Raw genomic sequence first — 18,789 nt, 5'->3', positions numbered from 1 at the left:
GGAGTAGAAAAATATTTGCTGTTTTTAAACCGTGGGGGCAGCTGGGTTCTCTTTGGACCACAGAGCACTAATGAGAGATTAGTTTTCAATGTGCTAGTACTAAGTTTAGGTGGGTAATGTAAACAAACAGTCCTAATTCTGATTCCTCTTTTATGTTGTTTTGAACTATCTTCAAGGGCAAAAGTGGATGGACTAAGTTTGCATTTATGTGGCTCAAGAATCACTCCCTCTACTTGTCCTCGAGGTTGCTAGAAACTGGTTACGGAAATGGGATGGAGAAATCCTCCCCAGGTGATGGTTTTCTTCCGCCTGAGGAATGCCACAGAAAGAGGCGGTGGAAAAAGCCACTGCAGCACAGGAATAAAAATGCTTACTGGTTACTTTGGGAGCTCTGTCACTGGACGGAATTCACCTTCAGTGCAACACTGCAGTGCAGACAACTAAAATTCAAAAGGGACTCGGAAATTAAGAGGTTTCTAATATCTGGGTGGGAAAGGACAGCTCCACAGATAAGATCTGATCCACGAAGATGTTGTCAGTGCTGCGCGATGCTAACTTGGCAAGGAGGCAGCAGCCCCTCAAATGCCTTGCCAGAGGTGGAACTTCCTGGATGTGAAAAATGCAAGGTGCCATTGTGCGGAAATTAACCTGTAGCTAGTCGATTTCTCGTAACTAGGTTTTTAAATTTATTTTTTAAATTTTTTTTTTTTCAACGTTTATTTATTTTTGGGACAGAGAGAGACAGAGCGTGAACGGGGGAGGGGCAGAGAGAGAGGGAGACACAGAATCGGAAACAGGCTCCAGGCTCCGAGCCATCAGCCCAGAGCCTGACGCGGGGCTCGAACTCACGCACCGCGAGATCGTGACCTGGCTGAAGTCGGCCGCTTAACCGACTGCGCCACCCAGGCGCCCCTTAAATTTATTTTTTAAAAGTCTTTATTTTTTTTGTTTTAGAGAGAGAGAGAGAGAGAGAGACAGAATGCGAGCAGGGGAGGCACAGAAAGAGAGGGAGACACAGAATCCAAAGCAGGCTCCAGGCTCCAAGCTGTCAGCACAGAGACTGACCCGGGGCTCAAACCCATGAACCGCAAGATCATGACCTGAGCTGAAGTCCGGCTCTCAACGGACTGAACGGCCCAGGCGCCCCCCTCCTAACTGGGTTTTAACTCACAGTCCATCAATTCTGGATTCTTGGTCTCACTCAACTGGCTTCTGGTGAGGCTGTTATTTCTGCAACAGTTTTTGGCGACCCAAAATGCTGTTGGCGACCCGCACTACTGATTCTGGGAATGTATTTTGCTTGATAATTTGCTTGAAAAATCGGCTTGTTTTCTGCCTCTGGTGTGTGTAGAGCGGGTGCTGTGATCATTTTGCATGTTCTGTAAATCTATAGACTCTTGGAAAAAGCAGAGTACAGACTTGCTGGGGGTAACTATTGCTTTCTAATTTGGAGGCCCTCTAGGAGCTGCCCCCATTCCAGTGAGATCCAGCTTAAAATATAGTTGCTAAAGATCCCTGCCTCTACCCAAACATCGAAATCCCCTCCATCTGAGACAGAGCAGCTCGAATAAAAAGTTGGGGGAAATGAATTTTGGACTTTAATTTCTTTGAATTTTAATTCACAAAAACAGGATAATTTTGTTTTGAACCTTGCTTTCTTTGAACCTTAATGTCTCATGATTTTTATTTCATGCCTTGGACCTTAATTTCTCTCTAGACATTTGATAAAGGGAAGATGTTTATGTTAAAATTTTTTTCCCCTCAACATTATTAGCATTTTGTTATTGAGGTTTTGTTGTGCATATTATAATGGGAATAGTGCATTTGTCATTTTTATTTTTATTTTATTATTATTATTATTTTAAGTGATTTTAATGTTTTTAAGTTTATTTATTCACTCTGAGACAGAGAGAGACAGACAGAGAGAGAGAGTGCACACAAGTGAGGGAGGGGCAGAGAGAGGGAGAGAGAATCCCAAGCAGGCTCTGCACTGTCAGCACCAAGCCCAATGTGGGGCTTGAACCCATGAACCGTGAGATCATGACCTGAGCCAAAGTCAGACGCTTAACTGACTGAGCCACCCAGGAGCCCAGTTTTATCAGTTTTTAAAAACGTTTATTTATTTATTGAGAGAGAGAGAGAGAGCGAGCATGTGTGGGGGAAGGGCAGAGAGCAGAAGAGAGAGAGAATCCCAAGCAGTCTCTGTGCTGGCAGCGTAGAGCCTGACGGGGGCTCAATTCCATGAACCCCTGAGACCATGACCTGAGCCAAAACCAAGAGTCGAAGCTCAACCGAGTCACCTAGGCGCCCCTTTGTCATTTAATTTCAATTCCGGGGCATCTGGGTGGCTCAGTCTGTCAAGGGTCCGATTTCAGTTCAGGTCATGATCTCATGGTTTGTGGGTTCAAGCCCTGTTTTGAGCTTTGCGCTGACAGCTCAGAGCCTGGAGCCTGCTTCAGATTCTGTGTCTCCCTCTCTCTCTGTCCCTCACCTGCTCAGGCACGCTCTCTCTGTCTCTCTCAAAAATAAATAAACATTGGAAAAAAATGTTTTTTAAATCTCAATCCTGATCCTCTGGTATGCTATGTGGAAAACATGGATAGGCATGATAAAAGCGGATAAAAGAAAAATGAAAATTTCAGATTTGGGTACAAAATGGCATTGAACTATTTAATTAATGCATATAGGGAACTATTTTGGAAACTTTTGTGAGTGAAATCTGTCTTGCCCACCAGTGTTCCTGGGAGGGGACAAAGTTGGGTAATATAAGAGGGAGGAGTAGTCTCATGAAGATGGGGCAGGACTGTTCTGATAGGCTCCTGAGGTCCTCTCGTGAGGATGTCACACACACCTCTGCTGACATAGGCTTAATGGCTAAAACCAGCGGTTTAAGAGAACAAAAATCAAGGGAATATTAGTGGGGGGATAATTCTTAACTGACTTTTGATATTACCTTCTGCCATAGATTGAGTTATTCTCCAAGCATATCCATGTCCCAATTCCCGGAACCTGCGAACAACGACTTTGCAGATGTGATTAAGTTAAGATCCTGACGTGGGGAGGTTATCCTGGATTATCTGGTTGGCCTGATGTGACCACAAGGGTCTTTAAAGGGGGACACAGAAGAGTCAGAGAGGAAGGTGATGTGATGACAAAGCCAGAGATGGGAATGACGAGCTTTGGCGACGGAGGAAGGAGACACAGCCAACAAGCACAGGCAGCCACTAAATGTTGAAAATGACAAAAAAAAAAAAAAGGTGGGGGGGGGAGTGGGATTCTTCCTCTTCCTCAGAGCCTCCAGAAGGAACCAGCCCTTCTAGCACCTGGACTTTACCTCTGAAAAGTGAAATGGATTTTGCACCTCCAACCTCCAGAACTACTAGAGAATAAAGATGCATTGTTTTAAGTAACAATGTGGTAATTTGTTACAGTCCCAACAGGGAATGAATACAACTTCCATCTGTGAAGGAACCTGACTTAGTAGATCTCCTTGTGTTCTTGGAGAGGGTGATGTAATCTGATTGGTAAATTCCAGAATAATAAATTGAGCATGAATGGCTTGGTTTCATTCTTCTTCCTCTTTGGGAGCCAGGCAGCCCAAGAAAGCACCCACTCGGCTACTTGCAGGGCAGGGCCACCTAGGTGATGGGATCTGCCCCTCTTGGGGCTGCTGGGTTTGGCTGGTTCAGTCGGTATAATACTGTGTGGTTCAGTATTAGTAAGCTCATTTGCCTTCCATGCTAAGCTACATTCTGTAGTGGCTCTCTTTTTAATGTTTATTTATTTTTGAAGAGAGAGAGAGAGAGAGAGAGAGAGAGAGAGAGAGCAGGTGAGAAGGGGAGGAGCAGAGGGAGAGGGGGACACAGGATCCAAAGGAGGCTCCAGGCTCTGAGCTGTCAGCACAGAGCCTGATACGGGGCTTGAACTCATGAACCACGAGATCATGACCTGAGCCGAAGTCAGACACTTAACCGACTCAGCCACCCAGGTGCCCCTTCAGTGACTTTTATCAGAAAAGGTGATATTTTGGTTCCCATGGATCACTTCTTTGTCTTATTTCTCTCTTTATGTATAACTCAAGCATGATAAAAGGGTGAACTTGAAGATAACAGATTGAACAAAAGTGGCACAACCTTTTCTTCCAGCTCCAAATTTCTATAAGGTCTGTAAGAAATGGAAAAGGTAGATGAAGAAAATCACAACTGCATGGAAAACAAGAGGGGGAAATTTCCAGGGACCAGAAATTGTGACAAATGCCTGTATGATACAGGCGCAGGTGAAAAAGATCTATGATAGCCAAAACTTGAATATTGTTTTTTTGTTTTTGTTTTGCTGCAAAATATAGGAAGGACACCCTGAATGCTCACTGCCCCAAACTGGTAGATGCTAGCAGCAGGAAAAAGTTCAAAGTTCAAATAAGTTGACTGATTCGGGGACCGCAGCAGGAATGTCTAGATGGTTTGATCCCTCCTCAGCACCACCTTCTCCTACCCCTTCTGCCGGATAATAGTAATGGTCGTGTCTATCTCCAGTGAATAAAAATGGGGAGGAAGGTGACAGTAAGAAAGATAAGGCAGGGCCCCACCTTCAGTGTCTGGCAACGTCTGGGAAGAATGAGGAGCATCTGTACCAGAACACTAGCCACCGAGGTATAACCTCAGGTTATAGGTAATCCTATCCTATAGGTAATCCTGTAGGTAATCCTATCCTTTCTCAAAACAGGCCAAGAAAAGCAATGCGACGTAGATCTAACAGATGCCCTCTACAGAGATGAGTGAAAAATCAAGAATGTCCAACTTTGAAGAATGCCACCACGACAGAGAGAGACGGTCAAACTTCCACCTGAGAAAATGGAGTCCGTAGAGCAAGAAGATTAGGGCTTTGCAACAAGTTATGACTTGTGTTCACATTCTTGTGAACGCTGAATACACATAAGTATGAATAAACCAGAGATTATGGAATCTGATTGTTGAAATAATAAAAGGGCTCCATCAGATTTGCTGGAAAACAAATTAACGAACTGGAAAACAGAGCTAGAAAGTTCTCTACATAATCAAGATACGTGAAAGATCTAGAATTTTCAGTTTTATCTAATCAGAGTTCCAGAGAGAAAGACTATAGAATATGTAAGAGAGGCGGAACATTTAAATAAGTCATTCAGAGAAGACTTGCTTTCTCAGATTGAAAGGTATGAATAGTATGAATAGGTACAAATAGTATGAAATGTATGAATAGAAGAGATAAGGAAAAAAGCCTTAAAATCTTCCAGACAAAATAAACAGAATGCCTACAAAGGAGGGAGGGAGGGAGAATCAAACAGACATCAGATTTCTCATCAAAAACACTGTATTAAAAAATATCGGTGCAATGGTATCTTCATAATTTTAAGAGACGCTGACTTTTTAGAGCATTTTGACCACTTTTTTTTTTTTTAATTTTTTTTTCAACGTTTATTTATTTTTGGGACAGAGAGAGACAGAGCATGAACGGGGGAGGAGCAGAGAGAGAGGGAGACACAGAATCGGAAACAGGCTCCAGGCTCTGAGCCATCAGCCAGCCCAGAGCCCGACGCGGGGCTCGAACTCACGGACCGCGAGATCGTGACCTGGCTGAAGTCGGACGCTTAACCGACTGCGCCACCCAGGCGCCCCTAACCACTTTTAATTGTACACAGTGGCATACAAGTATATTCACATTGTTGCGTGACCATCCAATCTATCCAGCTCCAGACCTCTTCGTCATCCCCACTGAAACTCGATGCTCAGTAAACACTAATTCCCCATTCCCTTCTCCCCACAGCTCCTGGCAGCCACCATTCTTTCAGAAGGGACAATAACTTTTAATTTAGGATTTTCCAAGGCCCAATGAAACAGAAGAAAAGGATGGGGGTCTTTTCCTACCAGACATGCACCGTTAATATAGAGCTATTGTTATTAAAACAGAATGACATTAGTGCATGGATGGACAAGTAGACAACTAGGAACAGAACAGAAGCTCAGAACAGACCAAACTATTTATGAAAACGATTTATACAAAATGGACACTCTGGATCTATAGGGAAAGGAAGAACTATACTAGTGATGCTTGATAACCCCTTATACATAATTAGATCCCTAGCTCACAGATATACCAAAAATGAATTCTAGATAAGGACTCAAACTGAAAAGTAACTTTTATTTATATATTTTTAAATTATTTATTAAAAAAAAATTTTAATGGTTATTTATTCTTGAGACAGAGACAGAGCATGAACAGGGGAGGGGCAGAGAGAGAGGGAGACACAGAATCTGAAACAGGCTCCAGGCTCTGAGCTGTCAGTACAGAGCCCCACACGGGGCTCAAACCCACGAACCGTGAGATCATGACCTGAGCCAAAGTCCAACGCTTAACTGACTAAGCCACCCAGGCACCCCGAAAAGTAACTTTTAGAAGAGAAAACGGGAGAATGTTTTTATGGTCTTGCTCTTTAGGATAAAACGAAGCCAAAAACCCAAGCCATAAAGGAAAAAATTGGTAATTTCAACAACATTAACATGTAGACAATGTCTGCTTATTAAAAGTCATTATAAACATTGAGAAGTTACAGGGGTGCCTGGGTGGCTCAATCGGTTAAGCATCGGACTCTTGATTTCAGCTCAGGTCATGATTTCATGCTTGTGAGATAGAGCCTCGCATCAGGCTCCATGGTGGGTGTGGATCCTGCTTAAGATTCTCTCCCTCTCCTGCTGCCTTTTCCCTGCTCATGTGTGTACTCTCTCTCTCTCTCTCTCAAAAAAAAAAAAAAAAAAAATCGAGAAGTTACAATCCAAAAGGTGATATTTGTAACAGATATAACCCACAAAGATTGGTGTGCAGATTATATAAAGAACTCCTACACATCAATAAAATATAAATAACCCATTAGAAAAAGACAAAAATATAAACAAATTCACAGAAAAGTAAAACCCAATGACAAATAGGATGATCAACCTTCCTAAGATTCATAAAAAATGCAAAGAAAAATAATAATGTGATTCATTTTTTTAGCCAGTTTGGCAAAAACGAATATAAATGGGATACCAATTGTTGGTGAGAACGTAGAGCCATAGGACCTATTCTGCACCATTGGCAGGAAGGTAAACTAGTATGTCCACTTTGGAGAACAATTTGGTAATGTCTAGAAGAATTACAAATGCACATAACCTAAGGCCTAGGATTTCATTCTGAGGATTCATTCTAGGAAGTCAACAAGACTTGCACAAGAATGTTCAGAGCAACACGGTACAAGTAAAAAAATTAGAAATCTGCATTAGAAATATATATCAAGGGCACCTTGGTGGCTCAGTCAGTTAAGCATCTGACTTCAGCTCAGGTCGTGGTCTCATGGTTCATGAGTTCGAGCCCTGCGTCAGGCTCGCTGCTGTCAGCACGGAACCTGCTTTGGATCCTCTTTCCCTCTCTCTTCCTCTCCCCCACTTGTGCGCTCTTTCTCTCTCAAAAATAATAAATAAACATTAAAAAAAAAAAAAGAAATACACATCAATAGGAAAATGAGTAGTTAACTCGGATTCTATTAATAAAAAGTTGTACTACAAGCAAATCTGAGTAAATTATGATTAAGCTTGAGCTTCACCTTCAGAATAGGGATGTCTTTCACAAATGTAATGTTGCATGAAAAAAGCAAATTGGCAAAAAAATACACCTAGTAAGATATCATTTATAGAAAGTTTAAAACAACCGAAAGAATACTATGTATTGATTCCGGATACGTCTGTAGTGGTTAAAACCTAACAAAATGTATGGGATGATAAGCACCAAATGAAGGATAGTGTTTGCCACTTGAAGGAAAGGTGGAGGATGTGATCACTGAGAGAAAAACAGAGCCAAAGAAGTAACTATAGAAGATTTGAATCAGACAATTAAAAGCTTTTTGTTTTTTTAATGTTTATTTTTGAGAGAGAGACAGAGACAGAGACAGAGCACAAGTGGGGAAGGGCAGAGAGAGAGGGAGACACAGAATCTGAAGCAGGCTCCAGGCTCTGAGCTGTCAGCACAGAGCCTGATCCCGGGCCCAAACCCATGAACCAGGAGATCATGACCTGAGGCGAAGTCAGATGCATAACTGACTGAGCCACCCAGGCGTCCCCAGAGATTAAAATCTTAAACATATGCAAATATATGTATCCCATATATATTTGAGATATATCTATATCTATCTATCTATCTATCTATCTATATCTATATATATCTATATATATCCAACAGGCAGAGAAATAGCATTTTCTTCAAATACACATAAAACATGGACAAAAATTGAGCATGTAGTAGGTCAGTTTCCCAACCTGTATACCATGTGGGACCTGTGTCCCATGGGCCAGAGGTTTGGGGATTATAGCCTGACTCCCACCAGCATCCTAGTCTGGGGCTCCAAATTCCTTTTACCCTAATGAGATGCACAAATATCATTTTTTACATGTACCACAACACCAGGAAAGTTTGGGAAGCAGATACTTGACCATAAAGAAAAGCTTAACAAATTTCAAGTCACATGCAGTGATTACAATGTAATAAAATTAGAAATTGAGGATAAAAAGAACCATTCCCAAATCTATACACTTAAAAATTAAGAATAAAAAGAGACACGTAAATAACTCTTGGATTAAAGAGAAAGTCAAAATAGAAAATACAAATTATTGGGGCACCTGGGTGGCTCAGTCAGTTAGGTGTCCGACTTCGGCTCAGGTCATGATCTTAATGGTTTGTGGGTTCAAGCCCTGCGTCGGGCTCTGTGCTGACAGCTCAGAGCCTGGAGCCTGCTTCAGATTCTGTGTCTTTCTCTCTCTCTGCCCCTACCCTACTTGTGCTCTGAATCTTTCTCTCTCAAAAATAAATAAACATTTAAAAAAAAGATACAGATTATTTAGAATGGAACAAAAAAGAACATTACATATTAAGATCCACAGAATGGGACCAAACAAGGAAATCCATAGTATGTATGTATGTATTTAAAGTAATCTGTATGCCCAACACAATGTGGGGCATGAACTCACAAGCCTGAGATCGAGTTGCACACTTTTCCAACTGAGTCAGCCAGGAGCCCCAGAAATCTGTAGTTTTAAATGCACTTTTTTGGAAAACAAGAAAGACAGAAAATAAGTGCCTGAGCTGAAGTCAAGAGTCAGAGGCTTAACTGACTGAGCCACCCAGGTACCCCTAAGATTTTATTTTTAAGTAATTTCTACACCCAATGTGGGACTCAAACGTACAATGCTGAGATCAAGAGTCTCAAGCTCCATGGACTGAGCAGGCGTCCCATCTTACATTTTTATTTGATAAATCAGGCAACTCTAAAATTAATGAAAATAGAAAATAAAGATAGATTTTTTGGGGGGGAAAAAGCAATTAGATAAACTTTTATAAAGTTTCATTAAAAAAGATAAACTTAACATTGGGATAGAAAGAGACATACTACAGACATATAGAGGAGATTTTAAGAGTTATTACAGAATTCCATGTGTAATTTATGCCAATATATTTGATGAAATGGACAATTATTGAAGATAACCTAAATGTCAAATCTTGGATCCACAATAAAGAAAAAACCCGAATATACCCATAACCACAAAAGAAATTGAAATCGTTGTCAAAAAAATACCTACCGAAAAGGTACATGGTCCAAACGTGGTCTGTGTTCTACAGTGAATTCTTCCAAGCAGTTAAAGGACATAATTCCCATCCTATCCCAGCCTTTCTAGAGCACAGAATCAGATGGGAAGCTATGTGATTCATTTTATAATCCTGACATAACTCTGATACCAGTGAGGACAAAGGACAACACAAGAGAAGAAACAGGCCCAATCCCTTAGAGTCAATATGCAAATCTAATTTAGGTGTATTTTGAAAGAATAATGCATCATGAGTAATTAAAGTTTATCTTAGAATGTAAGAATAATCTAAATTAAAATTGTTAACTAATCTACTACATTAAGAGATTCATTTGACAAATGGTTACTGAGCTCCTATCATGTACCACGCACTGTACTGGGAACTGGGAAAACAGCAGTACACCAAAACTTAAAAAAAAGACGTTTAAGTCAACTTTACCCAAAAACCTATCATAATTCTGTAAATCTTTCATTTGAGTAAAAGTACAACCACTTGGGGCACCTGGGTGGCTCAGTCGGTTAGGCATCCAACTTCAGCTCAGGTCATGATCTTATGGTTAATGGGTTCCAGCCCCGCGTCGGGCTCTGTGCCGACAGCTCAGCCTGGAACCTGCTTCGGATTCTGTGTCTCCCTCTCTCTCTGTTCCGACCCCACTCGCGCTCTGTCTCTCTCTCTCTCTCAAAAATAAATAAACATTAAAAAAATAAAAAAATATATAACCGCTTCGGTAATAGCAATTTCCTAAACTACAAATGAGCAACAATTCGCAATTAATTTTGAAAAGAGATTTCTTAAAAAAAGTCTCTAGTTCAGTAGTAGGTTTGACTGAAAGTGGAAGCAACTCTGAAGAGAACTCACCACGTCAGGATAGAGGGATGGCGGACTGAAACGGTACACGAGAGAACAAAAGGAGGCAAACATTTTGGTGAATAGGTGTTTTTCATTGCTTCTGAAGGATGTGGCAGTAGAGAGAAAATCCTCCGGTGGAAAGGATTTTGGGGTGGTCTATACGTGCTTTCTGGAGAAGCAGGAGGAAGCAGTGATGCCTCTGAACACACTGGCAACCCAGGATTGTGAATTAGAGAACGAGGCATGGGATATTTAAATTTTTTTTATGTTTATTTGTTTATTTTGAGACAGAGGGTGTGCGAGCAGGGGAGAGGCAAAGAGAGAGGGAGAGAGAGAATCTTACGTAGGCTCCATGCTGTCAGCACAGAGCCTGCCACGGGGCTTGATCCCGCAACCCAAGAGATCATGACCTGAGCCGAAATCGAGAGTGGGATGCTTAACTGAGCCACCCAGGCGCCCCTGTGGTAATTTTACTGGTCAATTTGGCTAGGCTTTGGTGCCCAGTTGTTTAGTCAAACAACTAGATATTGCTATGAAGGTCATTTTTAAAGATGTGATTTGCATTTAAATCAATAGACTCTGAGTTAAGCAGATTACTTTCCATAATGTGGGTGAGCCTCGTCCAATCAGTTGAAGGCCTTCAAAGCAAAGACAGGTTTTCCCAAGAGGCAAATCTGCCTCCAGATTGCACTGTCTACTCCCACTTGACTTTCCAGCCTGCAGATTTCACATTCGAAATTGCAACATCAACTTTCCCCTGAATTTTTAGCCTGCCAGTCTGCTCCACAAAATTCAGGCTTGTCTGCCCCACAATAGTGTGAGCCAATTCTTTAAAATAAATCTTTCTCCCTCTGTATATATCGTACTGGCTCTGTTTCTCTGGAGAATCCTACTACAAGGCAGAAGAGCAAAGTCTGAGAGCAAAGGAGAGTCTGAATGGAAAGGCATGAAAAGATCTGCTCTCAGAGGAAGCTGACCCGGTGGCGAAGAAATATATTGGAGAATGTTTAGTGCCAGATGGAAAAGCCTGAGTGATTGCAGGGAGTTTGATTTATGTTCTGGTGTTTTTATCCTCCTTGCAATGCCAGCAATCAGTTTTCCAGATTTCTCTTTTTTGGTTCTTTTTCCAACAAACCTGCTTCACCACCACAGAATGCAGAACTGGACCCGTGTGGCTTTCCATCAGTAGCCTCCAGATTTGCTGCTCCCCATGACTCTTTACAAAGGCTGACATCTTGTAAGGATAGCTCCGCACTGTCTTAATTTCTTAATATGGCTAATCTCTTCAAGAATTTTACATTTTCCTCCAATTAGTTTGTTAAGTAGTATAGCAAGCTTCCCCTCCTTCCTCTACAGCTGCTTTCTATTCCTTTTTTTTTTAAATGTTTAATTTTTAAAAAATTGTAGGGGCCCCTGGGTGGCTCAGTTGGTTAAGCATCTGACTCTCAGTTTCAGCTCAGGTCCTGATCTCACGGTTTCGTGGGTTTGAGCCCCGTGGCTGTGCTGACCATGCCAAGCCTGCTTGGGATTCTCTTTCTCTTCCTCTCTCTCTGCCCCTCCCCTGCTCATCCTGTCTCTGTGTCTCTCAAAATTAATAAATAAACTAAAAAAAAAAAAAAAAAAAAAAGGAGAAGAAGAAGAAACAGAACCTTGTCAGCCACCCCAGAAACTCCTTTGTGTGTCCTGTCCCCATCTCAACCTCCTCCCTTGCCCCAAAAGTAACCACTTTTGATTTTTTGAATTACTTTATTGAGATATAATTCACATACCATATAATTCACCTATTTAAAGGGTATGATTAAATGGTTTTTAGTATATTCACAGAGTCATGCAACCATCTCTTGACTTTTACAGCACTTCCTTATACCTAGTACATATAGGAAAGGCAGGGTAAATGTTTGTTCTGTCCCTTAATTTATCAGTTTTCAAGATATTGAATTAATTTTCTTCCATCTTTCAAATATGACCAGTTGGTTGGGGGCTTTTTGTTTTGGGGTTTAAAAAAATGTTTATTTATTTATTTATTTATTTATTTATTTATTTATTGAGAGAGAGAGAGAACACACAAGCAGGGGAGGGGCAGAGAGAGACAGAGAAAGGGAGAGAGAGAATCCCAAGCAGGTTCTACATTCTCAGTGCAGAGCGGTTCTTGGGGCTCGATCTCACAAACAGTGAAATCATGACCTGAGCTGAAATCAAGAGTGGGATGCTTAACCCTGAGCCTCCCAGGCACCCCATGTTGTTGGGTTTTTTAAGCCATTATATACTCATGGTTTTAAATATATTTGATGAGTTTCAATCCATTGCAAATTATTAGTGAAGCCCAAATTGTCTCATTTTGACCAACATTGCCTCCTAGGTCCCTTTGACATAACTCTAGTTGTGTTTGATAGCTTTCTTGCTATCTGGAATGATCAACTGCTACAAAGCATGTCAGGCTTTGGTAATTTTATTTTTTATTTTTTATTGAGAGAGAGAGAGAGAGAGAGAGAGGGAGAGAGAGAGGGGGAGCAAGAGAGCCAGGGAAGGGCAGAGATAGAGGGAGAGAGAATCCCAAGCAGGCTCTGCACTGTCATCACAGAACCCAATGTGGGGCTTGAACCCATGAACCGTGAGACCATGATCTGAACTGAAATCAAGGGTCTGTCACTCAACTGACTGAGCCACCCAGGCGCCCCAAGACTTTGGTAATTTAAACCATGTGGGAATAAGCAAATGAGTTAATAAAAATATGGAGACTTAGTCATAAGGTTATATAGTGGACATCTTTTTTCTTTTTTGCTGCCAGCGTTTACTGCATTTTATACTAGGAAAAGTTTCCCAGAGTTTATTTTAGATATCACTCCTCATTCATTCAGCCTTACTGAAGTGTGTTGAGAGGGATTGACCACATCATGTGGCCCATGACCACACGGACCAGGGTCCATGAAAGACAAGAAGACATTCACGGGGTCTTTTGGAGACACGTTGGGATAATTTGCCTTCCTTTTGGAAGGAGATATTGAATTTCTACTTCTTACCATTTATACATATTAACTGAAGCGGTATTAAAAACCCAGAAGAGTCTATTATTAGAAGACACAGAAAGGTAAAAAGTCATATCGATAGATTGATAATTTGGTTACATGATGTTAGGACTACAAACCACCATGAACAGAATTCAAAGACAGGCAACAGAATGAAAGTAAACATTTCCTACATACAAAACAAGAATCAGTACCCATATCATTGTAAACCTTCTGCATGAGGATTAGAAAAAAGGTAAACCAGTAGAAATATGGGCAAGTGATATGAGCATATAATCCACATAGGAGGACACAGAAAGGGGAAAAAACCCAGATGTGAAAAGTGCACCATTTCACTCATAATCAAGAAGGTACATTTAAAATTTTTTTTTAACGTTTTTATTTATTTTTGAGATAGAGAGACAGAGCATGAATGGGGGAGGGTCAGAGAGAGGGAGACACAGAATCCGAAACAGGCACCAGGCTCTGAGCTGTCAGCACAGAGCCCGACGCGGGGCTCGAACTCACGGACCGCAAGATCATGACCTGAGCAGAAATCGGCCGCCCAACCGACTAAGCCACCCAGGCGCCCCAAGAAGGTACATTTTAAAACTGCAGCATAGGGTTCCATAGCATGGATGTACCACAGTGTAATTAACCATTTCCCTACATGGTGGAAATTTAGATTATTTTTAATTTATTACAGTGTTCAATAAACATCTGTCTTGCCTCCTTGAATCTATTTCTGCTGTTGAGAAATTAAACCTGGTAAACTTAAACTTCAGAACATGATAGCAGACATCTTGGTGTCTGGGCCCCAAACAGAAGTTGCGTATAATGTGAATGTCCTCTGAAACTTACCATTAGAATGTTCTTTGGATTATATTCTTAATCATGTGCTTAATCTAATACACTTAGGGACCACTGGAACTTTTTCTGGTCAGATTAGTTTGAACAGTCAGAAATTGTTCTCTTTCCTTGAAATAAAGCTGATTGAAGGATTACATTGTCTGAATAGCTGCAGGATTCAGAAACTCCTTTATAAAGACTTACTTTCTTTTTAGGTTTAAAAATATCCATGATTTCTTTTGGATGAACGGTCTAAACATGCATGTTTTACCAGGGCCTTACTTTTTTATTTACCATAGCTATAGTTATTTGTTGCTCATTGTATGTAAATATGTTACAGGAGAGAAAATTGTTGACTCTCTGCCCAGGAGGGAGAAAAAATATTTATCAAATTCAAAATATGTATGCGTTTGTTTCAGAAATTCCACTTTTAGGAATCTCTCCTACCGAAATACTCACCAAGAATAGACACGAACATACTCTTGACCACATATGAGAATATTCACTGTACCACTGTTTGTAATAAACAACTCAATTGAAGATATGATAAATGCCCATCAATAAAGGAATGGATAGATAAATCATGGCCTGCCCATAAGCTGAGCGACAGCTACATGTATCATCTTGGTAAAATATCTGTATACAAGAAGGTCTTGGCAGGAAAAAGAACTCACCCCAGATGGTCAAATGAAGGGATTTTAAGGAAGGATTTATTTATGGAGGTTGGGCAGTGTTAGGCCAGCAAAGAAGAGGTGGAGAAATGCCTACAGATTAGCAAGAGTGGGAAGCTGATCCATGGGGTTGAAGGTACAAAGGAGAAGACATAACAGGAACCCGGTGAAATTTGGAACCATAGAGGCAGGGCCACAAGTGGAACTCAGCCAAAGAGGGGATACATCTACTGCAAAAAGACAGAGCTGAAGTGGGTAAATGCAGGGAAGGAACACTGATTTTTTTCTCTTATGCTCGGATATCTTGCTGGTGACTCCCATTGGCTGAACCCTAGCAGAAGCATCTGGCCAGGGAGCCTGGTGAAACGATCCACAGGGGTCAGCCGGCTGGGACACAGAGCAGAGCAGACAGAAAGGCCAAAAAATGATCTATGGGGGTAGGGAAATGACTAACACAATGTTTATGTTATATTTTTTAAGTGGAAAAAAAAAGTTGCATAGCAATATATACAGCAATATGCTATTTTTTGTAAAAGAAAGCACAATGCATATTTGTATAATCATAAGCATTATGTAAGAATACATAGCAAGCTATAAACCTCAGTGTTACTTCTGGAGGGTGAAAGCAAATAAATGGAGAGGGAAACCTTTCTAACTTTCTACATTTTTATATTATATAAACATGTTACAAAAAGTATTTCTTTTGTGTTGAGGGAAATAATGATAAATGATATTTTCCATGAAAAGAAAGCATTGTTATCCCTGAAGTGAAGACAAAGTAGGAGAAACCCCTGCATGATTATTAAATCATTGATTCACTCATGGGCACTGCAGAGAAACACCTCCCAAAATCCACGTTAATTATTTTAATGTGAAATTCAAAGAATAGATCTTGTATGCTTTGGTGTTGGTTAGGGTTCTCTGTTTGCAAAGATGAGAAATCAAATCAAGATCACTCAAGGAATAAAAGGGGAGTTAAAAAAAAAAAACTAAGGGGGCACCTGCGTGGCTCAGTCAGTTGAGCGTCCAGCTTCGGCTCAGGTCATGATCTCGCGGTCTGTGAGTTCGAGCCCTGCGTCGGTCTCTGTGCTGACAGCTCAGAGCCTGGAGCCTGCTTTGGATTCTGTGTCTCCCTCTCTCTCTGCCTCTCCCCGGCTTGTGCCCTGGCTCTCTCTCTCTGTCAAAAATAAATAAACATAAAAAAAATTTTTTTTAAAAAACTAAGGATATACAGATGGCTCATGGAACATAGGGATGGAGAGAAAGAAAAAGTGATTCTTTCTGTTTACCTCCAGGTCCCTGTCTCTATATTGTTCCCCACAAACACACCTTTTCTGCTCTTTGGTGTACATAATAGGCAAAATGTAGCTGCCTCACAGATCTGGACTTCCATATTTCAGTTGCAGCCACTGAGAGAAGACTAACTCAACTCTCTTTGGGTCCATATTCCAACCTCCCAGGAGAAAGAATCTGATTGGCTAAGTTGGGTTCAGATGGCCACCTCTGGTCCAGTTGGGTATGGTCAGTAGTGCAGGATCATACAATGTAGTGCGAACACAGATCCTGGAATCCTCTGCAAGGAGATAAAGAGATATTGTTAGATCAAGGATAGGGGATATGTTCCTAGGCTACCTACTACGGTTGCAAATAAGGCAGAGAACATTATAAATTGATGAGTTAAAAATCACTTTTGGATTAGGCCATAGCTGAAAAGTAAAAAAGATATTCTGAGGGAGCCATAGAAAGGCAATGGTAAAACACTGATATAAAATGAAATCAATTGGTAAATCAAATGCTATACTATGAGAATAATAAAGTCTACATTTTTTTAACTATTTATTAAAAAAATTTTTTTTAACGTTTATTTATTTTTGAGACAGAGAGAGACAGAGCATGAACGGGGGAAGGTCAGAGAGAGGGAGACACAGAATCTGAAACAGGCTCCAGGCTCCAAGCTGTCAGCACAGAGCCCAACGTGGGGCTCGAACTCACTGACTGCGAGATCATGACCTGAGCCGAAGTCGGCTGCTCAACCGACTGAGCCACCCAGGCGCCCCTTAACTATTTAAAAGGTTACAGATAGGGGCACCTTGGTGGCTCAGTTCGTTGAGGGTCTGACTCTTGATTTCAGCTCACTTCATGATCCCAGTGTCGTGGGATTGAGGCCCCCATTGGTCTCTGCACTGAGCATGGAGCCCGCTTGAAATTCCGTCTTTCTCTCTCTCTCTCTCTCTTCCTCTGCCCCTCTCCCCTGCTCACATGCATTCTCTCTCTCTCTCTCTAAAATAAAACAATAATAAAATAAAATAAAATAAAATAAAATAAAATAAAATAACAAAGCAAATAACTAGAACAATAACAATCAACTTCCAGCGTATTGGAAGATACATCCCTGCTTCACTATAATGTTTACTGCGAAATGACTAAATTCTTCATTAAAAAACAGGCTTTGAGCAAAGTCAAAACAGAAAACTAATATCCAACATTCTCTTGCCTGTAAGAGACATGCTAAAAATGAAACTACTCAAGGCGTCTAAAAGTTGAGAGAGAGCTTAAGATTTATTATGCCTCTGTACATACAAAGCCAGCAGGTGCTCTAATCTAGGTTGCAATGATTATTGTATATGTCTGAGAACTTGAGAGATAATGACTAAGCTTGGGAAAAAAGAGAGACTAAGGTAATAGTTTCCTGGTGTCCTGTCCTGGGAGATAAGAGAATCTTTATGGCTACTGGCAGGGTGTGGACTCAGCTGCAGTCTTTCTGGCACCAGAGGAAAAGGCATGTGGTAAAGAAGATACGCTGTAATAGAGCCCATGGGGTAAATGCTTCTATGTTAATGAGGTAATGTATGTTTCACTCACGTGATCCCAGGTGTGTCGTGCACACCTGTGGAGGGGGAAGTGGAACAAAATTAAAGTGTCTTCAGTTGATCACCTTAGGGAGATTGGGGCCGTTGAAGAGCTCCCAGTCAGATTTTGCCAGAAAAATAAGTAAGATTATATCTTTTTTCCAGAAAAAGACAATGATGAGAGATTCTCACTCTAAAAATAAAAATCCTGGGGCACCTGGGTGACTCAGCCAGTTAAGTGTGCGACTCTTGACTTCAGCTCAAGAGTGAAATCGCGTGGTTTGTGGGATCAAGCCCCGCATTGGGCTCTGTGCTAATGGGTAAGAGCCTACTTGGGATTCTCTCTCTCCTCTCTCAGCCTCTCACTCATGACACATGCACGCTCTCACTCTCAGATAGATAAATAAACATTAAAAATAAAAAATAAAAATCCTATTATGAAGCAGTGATTTTCAAAATTATATTATATTGAATCAAAAACAGAGAAATTGATCAGTGGAACAGAATAGAGTTTCTAGAAACAGATGCAGACAATAGTAACAAATCAACACAAGACAAATCAGAAATAATACATTTATAGAAAAGCGTAAATGCTTTCTCACTTTCTGCTTAGCTTAACTCCCATCATACACTAAAATGAACTCCAGGTGGGTCAAGATAGATGAAAATGTTTATGGTGGATGCTTTCTTTTTCTTTTTTCTTTTTTTCCTTAGGCATCGGTTTCCCTCTCCGCAGCACCCCACCATAATTTCCTACTGTGAAATTTCTTCTCCCTGACTAGATGTAGTGTTAGTGGGAGGGTAAAGTTCTGTTACCATGTTGCATTTGGAAGCTGAAATATTCACTCCCCTTCTCTCTACCCAGTACAGCCAGCGGATGGGCACTTGACCTAAGCTCAGCTACTCCGGGTTGACTCCTGG

At 41.0% G+C, this 18,789-nt stretch overlaps 1 protein-coding gene across 6 annotated transcripts in view; it reads left to right on the top strand.

Annotated features, from left to right (window-relative positions):
- Positions 1 to 18,789, top strand: part of APOLD1 (apolipoprotein L domain containing 1) — a 61,468-nt gene that overhangs the window by 30,825 nt on the left and 11,854 nt on the right. Inside the window, exon 3 of one of the 6 annotated variants that reach the window (XM_086714051.1) lies at positions 17,757 to 17,861. The exons of the other annotated variants lie outside the window; for them this stretch is intronic. The gene's annotated coding sequence lies outside the window, so the exon portion shown is untranslated. The remainder of the gene's footprint in view (positions 1 to 17,756; positions 17,862 to 18,789) is intronic. 6 annotated transcript variants of the gene reach the window in all.

The sequence above is a fragment of the Puma concolor genome, chromosome B4 (genome assembly GCF_028749965.1).
Source record: "Puma concolor isolate L17-30 chromosome B4, mPumCon1.1.hap2, whole genome shotgun sequence".
In the NCBI taxonomy this organism is placed as follows: domain Eukaryota; kingdom Metazoa; phylum Chordata; class Mammalia; order Carnivora; family Felidae; genus Puma; species Puma concolor.
The sequence above is the reverse complement of the archived record's forward strand: the minus strand, read 5'-3'. Positions and strand labels throughout refer to the sequence as shown.